Below are 13,562 nucleotides of genomic sequence, written 5' to 3'. Positions count from 1 at the left end.
CGGGGAGCAGTTGGGGGTTCGGTGCCTTGCTCAAGGGCACCTCAGTTGTGGTATTGAAGGTGGGAGAGAGCGCTGTACATTCACTCCCCCCACCTACAATCCCTGCCGGTACGAGACTCGAACCCACAACCTTTGGGTTACAAGTCCGACTCTCTAACCATTAGGCCACGACTTCCCCATTGTGCATTGACACGATGCAAAACAGAATGCCTAATGAGACAATTGTTGATAATATATGTAGATATTGTTGGAGAATTAAGGAGGCCTTAGAACTATGGAACAATATAATCCTCAACAGACAATGTGATTTAATATCACAATCTCCAGAGACACGCAGGAGCCATCGATCAAAGCCGTGGGAAAAACAAGTGCAATCATTTGTCAGATTAACCATGCAAAACCGAGCCTGTTGTAATGTTGTATAGGTAAGATGACACTGTAATATAGCATGCAATTTACATTGCTGTACTCTGTGGTTGCCACTGAAAGTGAGAAAGTATGAAATATTGAGTCATAAGAAGAAATTCAATGCCAGCAGTCTTCAGTTTTTAAAAACATGGCACAATATATACACACATTACAAGACAGAACATGAAGTACTACTGTCCACCACTGCTTATAACATCCAAGTGAAAGATAAAACACCAACATGTCAGAAAAATAAAAAAAAAATAGAATCACTGAGTTGGAAAAAGGATCACCCCCTCCTAAAAATGACTTGTAAACTAAATCCGGTGTAGCTACTCACTTTATATCTTTCACTTGGATGTTATAAGTTGCACTGAGTCTCCGTCTTCATTTCAGGCTGCAAAGCAACAAAATATGATTATTTTAAAGGGGGTGATTCTTTTCTATACCCACTGTATATAAGAAAATGGAGACAGACTGACTGTGACAAAAATGGGTTTACTGTTATGCTGTTCGTAAAACATCTACTTAAGATTTCAAGGCCTATCATGTCACTACCAATTTTTCTACAGTCTTTGAAGGCATCAGGAGTTTTGTAATAGATGGAATCGAAATGTTCCACATATAATAATGTGTGTGTATTTATGTAGCTGCAAAAACAAAATAAAAAAATAGACTTATATATTGATACAAAAAAGCATAACAAAGATGTTCTACCTTATTATACTGTGCAACCACCAAAATAAAAAGCAAAACAAAACATCATTAGTATTGCTGACTTGTCATCACAATTAAAAGCATTTGTGGATATGCTGACAATTGATATATTATTATAGTAAGCACGAATATGTACTTGAAGTTGGGGGTCTGCAGTTATTCTCATTCGATGTATTTACCACTGACCCTTCAAATGTAATGACATTCATTTCTTTGGCTTTAAAAAAAAATCTTTTTCATAGATGTCTATTTGCAGTGAAGTTTCAGGGTGTGAATCAGTGTTCCTTGTCATTATGCTGCTTACTGTCTACAGCCACTGAATAAGTAAATCTGTACAGATGGAGGTAAAAGCAAATGTTTTGTTGGTTGTTGTTGCTGCTGCATTCAATCCGTCACTCAGTGACCTTTCAAGTTACAGACTAACAAATAACCAGAAATAAAACTTGGACTAAATTACACACAGGATTCCACTGATTAATCAATGTGTAATTCCAACAAACCATGTTCATCTAGACTACATGCACCTGTTTTTTTAACCTGGTTGACCAAATGCAATTATATTGATGTATTCAGGAGACCGGGGCTAGTTGTCACACTCAGTGCCGCAGTGAATATTTCTCTGGGGGGTATTTTTATTATTAAATTCCTATGCTCTCAGAAAAAAAAGGTGCAAAAGCTGTCACTGGAGCGGTACAAACATGCTCCCTTTAGGCATAAATAAGGTACAAAGGTGTACATTTTAAAAGGTTACTGTGCCAGTGACAGCTTTTGTAGCTTTTGTAGTATATTAAGAAACATGAAGCAATTAATGAAACTGCAAAAATGTCAAACAATTCCAAACCGTATGAAGCCATAACTCATCTTAAAAAAATGTGACAGTTTCACTAGTTTGGAGAAGAAAATTATGATAATAAACCTCTACATTTACTGTATGAATGTTTTGAACTGGATTTTATAGAGGTTTTAAGAAAACAGTCTATTATAGGCTTCTGACTCAGAACAATAAGTTAATAAGATATAACCCTTGTGCTAGCTAGCCCTGTCTTCCTCTAGAAACTCTTATCCAACAGCCTACAAACTGTATATTAGATTTCATATGCGAGGCTGTTCATGCTATGTGCATTCTATGAAATATTTTATATAGAGCTTACAGTTGGTTTCCTGTAGTATTCTAGTTGATTCTTGTCACTTCTGATGAAGTCAGAATTTAGAAAAAAGTAAAAGTATTTAGTCTCTGGTATTGCTTGGACTGTGTAAATATGCTCAGTTTGGCTGTTCGTCAGCTTGATTTTTTTCCTCTTCACTTTGGTTCAAAGTGGTTCATATTGTTTCAGTTCAAATCACTGTCTAGTCCCTCAAGTGTAATGCCATCCCTTCTTAAACGGGCTCATGATGGTAATCATAGAATGTGCCTTGACTGTGTCTTGTGCTGTCAAAATGACCTGCAGTTTGTCTGATCTGTCCTCTCGGTTTCGCTGTGGTACATTTTAACTGCTCAGGTCTGCTGGCTCTCCACGAAGAATCAATGACAATCTATCTAAACCCCTCACTGTTTCACTGAAAACAGCTTGAATCCCATTCCACAAAAAACTATTTGCTCGAGTGGTTCCACATACATAGACAATTATTAGACAAATAACATTACTATAATTTGAATAATAAAAAAAATTAAAAATAAAAATCCAGACACCCAAAGTGTCACTCACCACATAAATATTAGTATTAAAACTTTTTATTTTTTTATTTTTTTTTGTATTGGGTAAAACAGCTGGTAAGTCATTTTGATTTGAGTGAACAGCATTATTGCTCCTCACACTGTGATAAATACTCTGTGCATCTGTGTTATGCTGTGTAATATCTTATTTTCGTGTATTTGGTTGCATGTATAATTAAAATATAAGAATGAAGCTAATTCTCGTGTCCATTTTTCATTGTTACATGGCTCCAAAGGTAACCTTTTTATGCATCAATATACAAAATGGATATATTTAAAAAAACATATTATTGTAACGGGGCTGACGAGACGTGAGACGTGTGGATCCATCTGCAGGCTTTATTAAAGAGAAGTGGTAAACAGGCAGGGTCAAACAATGGCAAACAGGTATATGGCGAGCAAAACACAAGAATAGTCCCAGGGCTAGCGTAGGTCACCGATCGGCAGACAGAATCACAGGGGCGAGACGAGAGGGAAAAATCCAGAAAAACAGGCAAAGATCAGAAACCGCGAAAACAGGCAAGGCAAGGCAAAAACAAGGAAAACTCAGAGACTCGGAATGGGGTACGGGCTAAACAATACTCAGCAGAGAAAGGTGGTTAGAGTGGGTGTTATATAGTGAGTGAGGTGATTAGAAACAGCTGTGTGCAATGAGTGCAATCAGTGCAGTGTGCAAATCGTGCAAAGAATGATGGGATATGTAGTCCGGGGTGCTATGCAACAGTTTGTGTTGTGCGAGAGTCAATGTAATGGAAAGGGTGACCTCTGGTGGTGAATAAACGGAAGTCCATGGACCGAATTCGTGACAATTATATTAAAAAAGTAAAAATAATCATGTTTTCCTATTAATAACAAAAGTTTTAATGCATCATATTTTAAATTGAGAAAATGCCCGTTTGGCTGGGAGAGACTGCATTTTGGCATGCATTATCTCACTATGGCTTTGGCTCTAGTTCACTGCAAAACAGTTTTTTTCAAATCTTATTTTTAGGACTGAGTGACCACACTGACATTTTGTAAATTATGAAATTGGATATTTTTGTTTAGACATTAATATCCTGTATTTAAATCCCTTGCCTTAGATATTAAAGCTACAGTACTTTAAGAAATTAAGTTGTATTTTAATTTTTTAAAAGGGCAGTTCACCCAAAAAATAAAAAATAAAAAATCTCACTGTTGAACAAAGATTGTGTATAACCAAACAGCTGACGGTAGCCATTGACATCTATAATGACATCCATCATTATTAAAAATATCTCCTTTTGTGTTCAACAGAAGAAAGAAACTGGTAACATTTTATTTTAGGGACCAGTTCTCGCTATTAATTAGTTGCTTATTAGCATGCATATCACTAGCATATTGGCTGTTTATTAGTACTTATAAAGCACATATTAATGCCTTATTCTGCAAGACCATATTTTAGATCCCTTAATCCAACCCCATGCCTAAACTTAACAGCTACCTTACTATTAATAAGCACCAAATTAGGAGTTTGTTCAGGGAAAACTCTTAGTTAATAGTGAATATGTGTTCCCTATTCTAAAGTGTTACCAAGAAACGGATATGGGTTTGGAACAACATGAGGGTGAGTAAATAATGACAGAATTTTCATTTTTAAGTAAACTGTCCCTTTAAATGCCATGCATAAAATTCCAAAAAGACTTCTACCTGATAGATATCACTGAAGTGACTGAAGTGAAATATATTTGAGCAATATCACACGAGTAGCAGTGCGATATGCCGGTATATCGGTATGGCTGTGATGCGGTAGCAGGTAATCACAGGGTGCTGATATACAGCCATATCGCACGGTTGTGATATAGCACTTTTATGTACTAATAAGCAGCCAATATGCTAGTAATATGCGTGCTAATAAGCAACAAGTTAATAGTGAGAATTGGTCTCTAAACTAAAGTGCTACCATCCTTTGAGATCAGCTTATACCATCATTCATTTCAGATGAATGTTCTTCTTGTCCATGAAGCATCAGCTGATGTAAATCACTGTAAACCATGAAAGGAGAGTGTAAAAAACATTAGTCAATCCTTTTAAATCAAACACTTTTGTTATATTCAAAAACAATTCAATGTTTGTTTGTTTTTTAATAGACATCCTTGGTTTAAATCTTAATGGGGTCAGAGCTTGACCAATCATATCTTCAGTGCATGAATATGATTTTGCTAGAACATATTCACATCATTATGATATGATAGTGTATCATTACCTCTGCCCATTACTTGAAAAAACACTATGGCTTTACGTTCTACAGAAAGGTCGTTCTTGGTTATTTCACTATGGGGTTTGCAGACTCCTGCTGGTACAATAATAAAGCCATGAAATGAATTAAATAATCATTTTCCACTTTGGAGATGACATGATAATAAGAAGAAAGACACTTTCATGATAAAAGAGGCAGTGTAAAGTGGAGCCAGAGGAATTTGACAGTCACTCTGGAAAAAAAAAAAAAGGTTCCCTTTAGAACGGTCTCTCCCATTGTGTTAATCACTCTGTGGGGAAACTCTGATACTGAAGCCTGATTTGATCACATTCACAATGATTTGATCAGAAGTGTTCCAGGCAAAGCTTCTCCGCATCATGGACGAGTCTGTTCAGAGTTCTGATGCCTTCAAAGAGCTGCACACAGCAACTGACTTGGCTCTATGTGCTACTGAGGCCACTGCGCAGGTAATCGGCAAGGCCATGGCCAGCACCACCTTTGGCTGAATCTAACCGAGATCAGGGAAGCTGACAAGGTCGCCTTCCTACACTCGTCAGTCTCTCCCAAAGAACTGTTTTGCCCTGCCGTGGATGGGTTTGAGGGTTTACCGTGGCACAGAAGTCATCGCAGGCAATGTGTCACTTCCTGCCAAAGCGCTCCAGTGTGGCAGCTGTTTCAAGTCGCCAGACGGCTCCATCCTCTCTGCAGCCTGCCAAGCCAGCGCCACCTTAGCCCAAGCCTTAGTCTGAGCCTGGGCTTCAGCAGCCCCCCAGGACAGAGAAATGCTACCCGTTTCCTAGGTGTCAAGGTCCCCTCCCCAGAGTGATGTTGGACCTTGTGCCTCAGAAGCCTCATCCTCAGAAGCCCCATCCCTTGGGCACATTCTTCCCATTCAGCACATGCCCAAACAAACTACCGCTGTGATAGTGAACCCACATACTCAAAAGAACATTTCTCCTCTCCTCATTACCACGAATGTCAGTTGGCAGAACTGCCACTCGAAAAACTCACACCACTTGCCATCCGGCTTCAGGCTTGGAAAGCTATCCTGGATGTGTCAAGTTGGGTACTAAAGATCATAGAACGAGGTTACTCGCTTCAGTTCGCTCGCAGGCCACCTCACTTCAGAGGTAATATTCAAACTTCGGTATGGGACAATGATGCTCACGTTCTCCGGTATGAAGTGCAAACACTGCTTGCTACTTCCTCGTAAAAGATGGCGGGCTCAGGCCCATTCTCGATCTCAGGCATCTGAATTGCTCGCTCATGAGGCGGCCGTTCAAATTGCTGACTTTGGAACAGATCCTTGCGCAAGTATGCTCCGGGGACTGGTTTATATCGGTGGATCTGAAAGACACTTACTTTCACATCCTGATAGCCCCCATCACAGACCGTTCTTGAGATTTGCATTTGAGGGAGTGGCCTATCAATATACAGTCCTGCCATTTGGACTCTGGCCCCACGCACTTTTATGAAAGTGCGTAGACGCGGCTTTCTCCTCTCTGAGACAGATGGGAAGCCACATCTTGAATTACATTGACGATTGGCTGGTTTTAGCTAGATCAGAATGGGAAATCATCGCTCATAGGTCGCTGCTGCTCAGCCACCTGGAGCGGCTTGGGTTGAAAATCTATTTAGCCAAGAGCTTTGTCTACCAGCCAATGAGTAGTCTTTCTGGGGACAGTTATCGATTCTGCCCAGCTGCGGGCATGGATTATGCCAGTACGCTCCCTGATAGTTCAGCAGCTAGTGGTGTCATTCAAGCTGGGGACTTCACGTCCCCTCAGGGCTTTCCAGAGGATGCTCAGCCTCATGTCAGTCACTTCCTTTTTGATTCCTCTGGACCTGCTTCACATGTGGCCCCTCTAGTATTGACTCAAAGCCCATGTCCCGTCCCACACTTTGCGTATGGGACATTTTCATCTCAGCGTAACACACTGCTGCATGAGAGCTGTGGCCCCTTGGAAAACTTCTCACCTGTTTCAATCAGGTGTCCCATTGGGACTGATCTCCAAAAGGAAGGTGGTCACGACTGATGTCTCCAACTTGGGTTGGGAAGTTCTATATGAGGGCAGACCGGCGTTAGACTCCTGATCAAAGCTGGAGCAATGCTTACACATCAACTGCCTTGAGATAATGGCGGTTTTGCTTGCCATAAAAACCTTACTGCCAGCCTTAAAGGGAACATTAAGACATGTATGGCTTAAAATAATGTAAATGATGTCTCTTAATGAAATATGTAGTAGAAAACTACATGAAACATTTACGTTATTTAAAAAACCCACATCGCTTTATACATATTTTGGACTATGGGGGGCGCCATTATTTCGATGACGTCAAATGGTTGCACTCGGTGAGCTACTGTGCTACCTGTTGCTATTACCACAACACAACTTGGAATACAAAATAACAGTTACTGATACGATGCCACATTGTGCGGCTTTTGGGTGTAATTTTCAGTCGAAGGACAACAAGAGAAGCGATGCAAGTCTTACAGCTTTCCTAGCGAAAAGAAGAGGAGAAAAAAATGGGAAGATGCCTGTGGAAGAACAAAACTCCCTAAAGACCCGAGTCTTTGTTCTCGCCACTTTAGCCCTGATGCCTTTGAGGCTTTTAGTAGACCACAGCTAATGAAAGAGCTTACAGGTGGCGATGGATATAAGCGTATAGGCTTAAACAAAATGCCGTACCATTGATTTTTCCCCACAAGGAGTCTAAACACCCCCGGATATCAAGTGAAATCCGCGCTGAGAAACGACAGAGACAATAAATGCTAGATGCTATACTGGTAGGATGTAAACATGATGCCGCAGCCACTGAAGGATAAAGTTCAAGCTTATTCATGGAGGAACCAAACGGTTTGTCAGATTCACTGCAGTCAGTAAGTGTACAGTGTTCTTCAGTTATGATTGATGCAACAACGCAGACAGATGTTGACAAGTCTGACGCAGCAGTACAGTGGTCAGTGGATGTGTGTGACTTGGTAAACACCATATTTATGCTGCAGTGCCTACTGAAGCGGTTGAGGGAGGTGAACTAGTAAATCAGGATGGTCAGTCCCAGGATCTGCCTCTTTCAGATAATGAATTTAGTGAGGGAAGTCAGCCACAAGATATACAGTCTGATTCGGAATATAATGTAAGTTCATCTGAGCCTTCTCAAAGCACCCAGGAATCTCAAACTTCAAATGACAGCCATAAAATGATAGCCAACAGTTAAAAAAAAAATACTACAGCATTGTATAAAGTGTGGCTCTTTGATTGCCATGGAGGATATGAGGGAGATGGAAAATGAAGGATCACAGCTGACTCTGGAGCTCACATGTGCTAATGGCTGTAGTTACAGATGGCAGTCTCAGCCTACTGTCAGCGGTATCAAGGGTGATGGAAACCTGCTATTGGCAGCGTCTGTGTTTTTCAGTGGCATTAATTTTGCTAAATTTGAACGGTTCTGCAACAACATGAACCTCAAAACAATAAGCGAAGACACATACACAACACTTAGGAAGAAGTACGTGTTCCCAGTTATTGAGAAGACATGGGCCAAAGAACAGAATGCAGTGTTGAGCAGTATTAAGTCAAGAGAAAAAGAAGTTGTACTCTTTGGAGATGGCCGGTGTGACTCTCCCGGTCATTGTGCCAAATACTGCACCTACACATTTATAGATGTGGAGAGTCAAAAAGTTGCAGACTTCAAAGTGATAAGCTGCACCCAAGTTTCAAGCTCTAATGCCATGGAGATCAGAGATTTGAAGGAAGCTCTTAAATCCATAGAAACAAATGGAGTGAAGGTCTCTACCATTTCCACCGACAGGCACCCACAAATTGTCAAAGAAATGAGGGTCAGTAACCCAGAAAAACACCGTGAATTTGACCCCTGGCATGTGGCAAAAGGAGTGTCGAAAAAACAAGTCTTCACAGCTTTCGTAGCGAAAAGAATAGGAGAAAAAAATGGGAAGATGCCTGTGGACGAACAAAACTCCCTAAAGACCCACATCTTTGTTCTCGCCACTTTAGCCCTGATGCCTTTGAGGCTTTTAGTAGACCACAGCTAATGAAAGAGCTTACAGGTGGCGATGGATATAAGCATATAGGCTCAAACCAAATGCCGTACCATTGATTTTTCCCCATAAGCAACAGGCTGAACAGATGACATTTTTGTAATATAGCAGGATCAAAATAACAAAGCAGAGATCGGTGCAACCATTTGACCATTTGACGTCACTACCCAGAATTCACTGCGATGTCAACAACAATGGTGGCTTACTACCACCGATCTTTTTTTTTTTTTTTTTACAAATTTTATAACGACTAAGTCATATTTTGTGAATTGTATATGATATCTGTATACTTTGGGGCAACGGTAATCTAATAAGGCAGACAAGTCTTAATACCCGAGGAGGACACCACGCCCTGGTCCGTTCGGACAACATGACGGTGGTAGCCTTTATAAATTGCCTAATCGGTCTCAGGTAAAGCTCCCTCTACAAGTTGGCTTAACGCTTCCTTTTATGGGCAAAGGGCAAACTCCTCTCACTGAGAGTAGTTCACATGCCAGGCAGACTGAACCAGGGAGCAGACATGCTGTCCAAGGGCAATGTAGCACCAGGAGAATGGAGACTACATCCCCAAACAGTTCAAATGATTTGGTCTGGCTTTGGCAGGGCAGAGGTGGACCTCTTTGCCTCAGAAGACAACTTTCACTGCCCAATTTATTTTTTGAAGCAGCGAGATGCCCTGACCCACGATTGGCCCAGCGCTGGCCTGTATGCCTTCCCCCCAGTTGCCCTGCATCCTCAGGTCATTAAACAGGTCAGGGAATTCAGATGTTCGGTCCTCCTGGTGGCCCCACTCTGGAGGAATCAAACGTGGTTCCCTGTGTTGGTTCAGCTGCTATTGGCAGCCCCCTGACTGATTCCATTAAGGAAGGACATCCTCTCGCAAATAAGGGGTATGATCCAGCTTCCCCGGGCAGAGCTGTGTAGCCTTAATGTCTGGCCCCTCACAGGAGTCTTAGCAGCTCCCCGCAAGTGTAGCTAATACCGCTAGAGCTCCGTCTACAAGACGTCTCTATGCCCTTAAATGGTCAGTCTTTTCTGACTGATGTGCAACACGGAATGAGAACCCATCCTCCTGATGTGTCCTACGTGCTAACTTTTCTACAAGAGCTGCGAGCGGGTGACCTGCGGCCGCTGGCTGGTCATCGCCATCTACCTTCACCAAATTTTATAACCTGGGGTCTCATTTATAAACGTTGCGTACACACAAAATGGGCATAGAAATTTTCCATGCACATATCGTGATTTATAAAAAATTAACTTCTCGTAAATATATACGCACTGTATGGACATTCTAGACCATGAGTACACACTCTTTTTCCTGGAGTGAGAAAAGTAATGAAGTAAACAACGATTTTAAACTCATACTCTTAAACTCATATGTTTTCATTTCGATATACATATTTACATTAAATATTCCACTCTCATTAATGGAGATAAGCACTGAAATTACATAAGTCGTTATGCAGAAGTTAATATGAATTTAGACATATTTATAGTGGATGCGCTTGTTCACTTTTCCTGTGGCATGCTGTGTTTTAATGACAGCGAGGAGTGCAATAGGTGCACAATAATTCATCTTTAAACTAAACTGCAGATCTCAAGTTATGAGAAAATATTTTATCGAGAACAATGATCAACGATGCACACTTACCTCGATATTATGGCAGACACTGCTGGATTCAGTGGTCGAACTGTCCATTGTCCGGTTTGAATAGGTCCAATCATAATAGCTTACTGTACAATCACAGTTGCACAGAGGTGTTGATGTTGTGTGAAGGCATCTCCATAACATTATGAAAAATACCACTGTGTTTGAAGGATACAACTTCAGGAAAATGGTAATTTGCACGTTTCCTTTTTAAAATAATTTGTCGGTGGCATGCCGAGTCAGACAATTCTATTTACACTGCAATAAATATAGGCCTATCTGTTTCCACTAAAAATAGCTAAAAGATGTTCACCTTATCAGCAAAAATGCATACATTTAATTTGATTTGAATTGTTTAAAACAATTTAAATACTATTTGGCCAGTGGAAAAGAATGAGATCAACTCTATTCTAAAATATGTATCTGACAACTATTTCAAACTTTATTTGTTTTGTTTTTATGGATATTTTGATATATTTATTCTAAAACAACAAGGATACTGAATGATTTTCAGCAATAAAAATTGTGTATGGAATAAATGGCATTTATAGTCCGTATCTCATATTTCCTTAATGTCTTGTACCTTTGACAGTGTTAAACATGGTGTCATCTGGATGGGAATATGCATGGAAATGATATGCAGTTGAGGTTATGCATAGTAAAACTAGGCGTTGTAAGCTCCATGTATGGTGATTTCGAAGGGGAAATGGGGTGGAGATGCATGTAAGCACAGTCTTCCCCTGACTGGGATTTATAAAGGGATTTTGGTGCAGGTTCTGGCGTAAAATCTAGATTTTGTGCATATGTACACTTTTAGGATGAAATCTATGGAGAGTTTTATAAATGAGATCCCTGGACAGGTTGAAGTGCCATTGGATCATGCTACACGAACATGATCAAATCAGGCTTCAGTATCAGAGTAAACAGGAGTTTCCCCATAGCACGATTAATGCAACGCTTGTTCCCTTTTCTCAGAGAACCGAGGTTACATAAGTAACTGAAGCGATTGCATCATTGCTGGTGCAGTCAGGATTTTTATTTTAAACCAATTTACAACCATTCGATGTTCAGAAACTCTTCTATTGGATTTTCCCTTCAAACTCAACTTTTGAGAAGTCAACGGTCTGCTAAACGTGATGAAATTGCAGCTGTTTCTTTTAATAGAGCAGAATCTCATTTAAGGCTCTAATGAAATTGTGTATTGCAGTCAATATGTCTTTCTTTTTCAGGTCCCTGCTGAGCATGATTACGACTATCACAATCAATTAATGTCTTCTCCTAAATACTTTTCAGCTTTTTCTAGAAATAAAGCAAGATCGACTGCTTAATAAGAAGGTGATTACATTTCCCAGAAATGCTGCTTCATTCTGTATCTGGGCTTCAGAGTAACGCTCTCCTGAGAAGACATCATGTGAGTTATGTCAATGTAATAAAAAGAGTAAACATCCCCCTTTCATTGGCAGCTGCAGCAGCCGTCTCTGTGAGTGTTCTTTCCCTATGGACTCTTCCTTTGATGTTTCTTGCCACAGTCGAGCCATTATCATTTCTGCATGTCGTTCCTGCTTCAGGGCACGATACACAAAGCACTATTTGAAAGCTCTGCAGTGACATTCAGTATGAAGTGGTGATAACACCCTGAAGCATGTGATCCTTCATCACATATCGCCACAAGTAATGTCAGGATCATTTATGTGGGAAAAATCCTACCTTAGATCTAATAACGCAGAAATGCATGTACAAATCACCAATTTTTAATGTAATGATGTTAATGTATCCATATTTGCAAGGTATGTGGTATCTGCATTAATAACAGTTAATGTACATTTAATATTTAATGTATGTACTCCAAAATGCATGGAATAAGCATTGAATATTAATAAATGTACAGTATATTTCATTTCGCATTACCCCCTCTCTTGCTTTATAGGTCATAAACCAGGGCCGACAATGGAGCTCTGTGTTTTTTTTTTGTTGTTGTTTTTTTTTTAGTTTATTTGCACAGTATTTAAATGTACACAATAATAAAAAAATTAAAAATAAAAAAAAAACAGAGCTCCGTTGATGGCCCTGGTTGACGTATAAAGTGACATCAAACAAATTGTTGAGCCGTTTTGGCGGAAGTGACGAACTGCAAGCTTTGAATGCTTATATCTTCTAAATGTGAATTTTGTCACTGTTTTGGAGCACACTGCCTTATAGATAACCTTAAGACTAACATATTGATACTAACACCCAAAAACTTTAATTTTGATTTCATGGGGACTTTAAGTTGCTCCCTTTTTGTCACTTGTTGTTCGGTCACTGTTATACTAAGTTGTGTGCTTATCTGCCTGAGTTTGAAGTCCGTTATTAAACTGTGAGAGTTTTGGACTTTACCTGCTGTCTCCTTCGCCTCGCTTTGCAGCACAACCCGTGACAGTTGGAGCAGGGTTAGAACAAAACTCTGCAAATTAATCCAGTCAGCTGTCGTCCACTAGACATGCTGTACAAAACACACCAGGGTTAAATAGAGAGTGAGGGGAAAAAAACAAGGTCTAAATGGAAGGTTGGTTATTGTCGAAGGCTCACTGTGTAACAAATGGACCTCTCTGTCTGAGATAAAAATTAGTGAGATGTTTAGAAAGGCTGATTTTTCAGAAGTCTGCAGCCGTTAAGAGAGAGGCAGTGTGTAGAGCTGCACATGGTCTCGGTTGCCCATGGCGACATTTATCATTGCTTCAAAGAGTCGACAGCGGAGTTACGTGCGTCCTGATGTTTGCGGGGTTGTTTCACTGCAGAGCAGCATTAATGCTGGGAT

The 13,562-nt window shown here is 40.2% G+C and overlaps 1 long non-coding RNA gene across 1 annotated transcript; it reads left to right on the top strand.

Moving 5' to 3' along the window:
- Positions 1-197: 197 nt before the first annotated feature.
- LOC107675656 (uncharacterized) lies at positions 198-11,160 on the top strand. Its single transcript, XR_001632618.1, has 3 exons — positions 198-604; positions 8,012-8,022; positions 11,150-11,160. It is a non-coding gene; the product is annotated as an uncharacterized LOC107675656 (long non-coding RNA).
- Positions 11,161-13,562: the final 2,402 nt, after the last annotated feature.

Source organism: Sinocyclocheilus anshuiensis, unplaced genomic scaffold, assembly GCF_001515605.1.
Source record: "Sinocyclocheilus anshuiensis isolate Anshui unplaced genomic scaffold, SAMN03320099.WGS_v1.1 scaffold1976, whole genome shotgun sequence".
In the NCBI taxonomy this organism is placed as follows: Eukaryota; Metazoa; Chordata; class Actinopteri; order Cypriniformes; family Cyprinidae; genus Sinocyclocheilus; species Sinocyclocheilus anshuiensis.
This window is presented reverse-complemented; position numbering and strand designations above follow the sequence as displayed.